General features: G+C 38.1%; 1 pseudogene; it reads left to right on the top strand.

Moving 5' to 3' along the window:
* Nucleotides 1-230: 230 nt before the first annotated feature.
* LOC114222399 (U4 spliceosomal RNA) lies at nt 231-298 on the top strand (annotated as a pseudogene).
* Nucleotides 299-3,215: the final 2,917 nt, after the last annotated feature.

Here is a 3,215-nt window from a genome sequence, read left to right on the forward strand (position 1 = left end):
AGCTTTACAATTTTACATGTTATGTTTAGTCTCAATGTATAGAATATTAATTTTGTATTGTGAGCAACATTAAAATTAACTTATTTCCTCTCCCTTTCTTCCCCTCATCATTTCTATTAGTAAGATATTCTTCCTAATTTAGTACCTTTGTAATGATGAAGATGCTTATATTTGATCTGTTAGATTAAATAATATACTTTGAATCCCATCTACTAGAAATGAGGCCATCTAGCTTTGCGCAGTGGCAGTATCGTAGCCAATGATGTTTATCCAAGGCGCGATTATTGCTAATTGAAATGAGGCCATCTAAGAAACTACTTAATCCCTTACCTTACTTACTCCTGTTAAATTAATTATATAAGGAGGTCATTAGACTGAGGTGGCTCTAATGTTGTGGCAGACTACGTAAACAAACAAAATCCAAGCCTATAAATACGTCAAAGTTATGATATCAAAACCTAAAGACAATGGATCACCAACAGCCAACTAAGCTCTTAGCTACAGCGAATCAAATCATTTTCTGTCTTTAATTCCATAGTTTCTCTATATGTCTTTCCCCTAGCTTCTGTCAACAGAGCACTCCTAATGAGTTCTGCTTTGGCACTGCCCCATTCTAATCCATTTTTGCTCAAATAAACTCAAAATTTTCCATATGCAGGCGCCTGGGTGGCTCAGTTGGTTAAGCAACTGCCTTCGGCTCAGGTCATGATCCTGGAGTCCCAGGATTGAGTCCCACATCGGGCTCCCTGCTCAGCAGGGAGTCTGCTTCTCCCTCTGACCCTCTTCCTCTCGTGCTGTCTATCTCTCATTCTCTCTCTCTCAAATAAATAAATAAAATCTTTAAAAAAAATTTTCAATATGCCTCAGCTTATCTTTACCTCACTCCCTACAAATTTGGTCAGACATGCCATCTCTACTTGGCCATGACATACAACATTTACATTCTATTTTATTCTCCTAATCCACCCATTATAGATGTAATTCTACAGTTAAATATTTTCAATTCTTGTTGCCAGCCCTTTACTCATGGTATCCCCAGTCATGTCTTAGCCATGTAGTTTGTCCTCCAGCAGTTTCTCAAGCAAGGCTCATGTAAAAACCTTTTTTCCTAAGTCCTACATGTTCAATAGAGCATGACTATGACCTTTATAGCTGACAAGCAATTTCACATGTTTATACTCTTCAGAACATACTTTTTTCTTTTTGTGTATATGTTTCTTCATTGTCTGCTGATGTTGAATGTTGGTGAAATGAAATGTGAAGCCAATCTGACATTTTGCCCTTACAAGAGATTTGGTATTTCTCCTTAGAAGCTCAAAGTTTCCACTTACCCTGGTGTCCATAATTTTATTAGGCTGTGTCATGCTCTTAACCTGGGTCAATTTTTCCTGGCACATACCCTTTCTCCATGTGTAAATTTAGCTCTTGTATTTCAGGGAAGTCTTTTCTTGAACAATGTATTTGCTATTTGTTCTATTTCATTATTTTGCAATTCTTCTTTGAGGTATTCTCCAGGATACATTTGGTTTCTTCAGGGACGAAACTGATAAATTAAAGGGAGGTATTGTGGGGATGACCCCTAACACATCCTTTAAATCTCTGAACATGGCACTAGTTTCTATGCCTACCCCCACAGTGTAATTTTATATTTTTGACTTACTACCTTGGACAGAGTTTGCTTAGTTCCAGAGGCTTTTACTTGGCCTCTCACAGTGTGATAGCTCTTACCACATAAGCTTGAGGCCCAATGTGGGGTCTGCACAACTACCAATGTATGTCTGTCCCAATTATATATTCAGGTACCAAGGAAATGATCAGAGAATATGTCTGCAATAGCCCCACTGTGAATAAGATCATGGCCAGGACCCTATCCATTACCTAGCCCCTACATGCTCCTATTTTAACAAGGAGACCATGACAACTATTTGGATCTCTGAGTATGAATGTCAACATGAACAAGAGTCCTCAAAACTTTCCCCTTTCCCAAGTGTATAGTTACTCAAGTGAATAACTGTAGGTTCCTTTGTGGAAGAACATGAAGATTTCTGACCATGTACATGTGGTAGTGCATATACTTTTCCCTGGGGACATAGCCTTTTCTTCAATTTATAGATTACAGGTCTGAAATTGGTTGAAGTCTGAAAACTGGGCAGGGATTTTGACTTTTTATTGGGGCAACTGCCCTTAACCTCCTGATCATCCATCCTTTAATTCTTCAGATAGTTCAAGCTGATTGGTATTCTTTCTGATTACCCATCTATTATGATCCCAGTGACATCATTCTCCATGGGTGAGGCCCTCTTGGCTGTCATTTGGACTTTACCCCCCATTATATTCATTACAGCTATCACACTTTGGACAGTTAAGCTCCACCTATCATCCCACAAGTTCTGTATCTGGATCATATTGTCCTTATTGTTATCAGTGAGATTAGTTAGGTAATTGACTTTCCTACTATAAAACTTGAGCAACAGAGGAAAACAATCATTGAACATCTTAATGATTCCAATGCCTTTTTTACCAGTGCTAGCCTTATGACCTTGGTAAATGGTGTATCCCCTGAACATTCCCATAAAACACAATAACTGGTGGGTCTTCCAATATTCGATAGCATATTCGCATCAGCATGCATACTACTGAGTGTTTTTATCCTTTCTTCCATTGCCTGACATAGATATTTTAGCATTTTAGTCTCACTTAAGATAGCCACAGCATGTTTGCACATATCTCTTGTGATCTTTGGCAGAATGTGAAATCCTGCATTTCAAAAGAGTACCCCCAAATCAATAAACTTCCCCTTATTTGATTTGTGTCCTGACCCCTTTGACAAAACATCTTCAGGATCCAGTCTGCATGCATTCCCCAATTCCTGAGGCTAGGACTTGTATTCCTTTGTGGTAGAGATACTTTCCTTCCTTGTTGTTCTTTATACTTGGCTCTGATTCAGTTATGCTATGAATTAGTCCTAGGTATAGTAATAGAAGAAGTAGGAATATATCCCCAAAATGGCTCAGATGTCTTGTTGAGGAAAGAAATCTGCATGACTTTTTGAATAAAGTTGCTGCAATGCTGATAATTCTCTCAGCAACTTGTGTTTGCCACTGTATGGCTCATGCTCCATTTATGCTACTTTTGACTACCTTTACAGATAAAGAATTTTGTCTATTTTATTTTTCATTCTTTTCGCTCTCAATATTTTCCATGAAGAGAAACTG

This window comes from Eumetopias jubatus, unplaced genomic scaffold (genome assembly GCF_037043125.1).
Source record: "Eumetopias jubatus isolate StellerSeaLion01/CBP00866 unplaced genomic scaffold, mEumJub1_p1.0 scaffold_14, whole genome shotgun sequence".
NCBI lineage: Eukaryota > Metazoa > Chordata > Mammalia > Carnivora > Otariidae > Eumetopias > Eumetopias jubatus.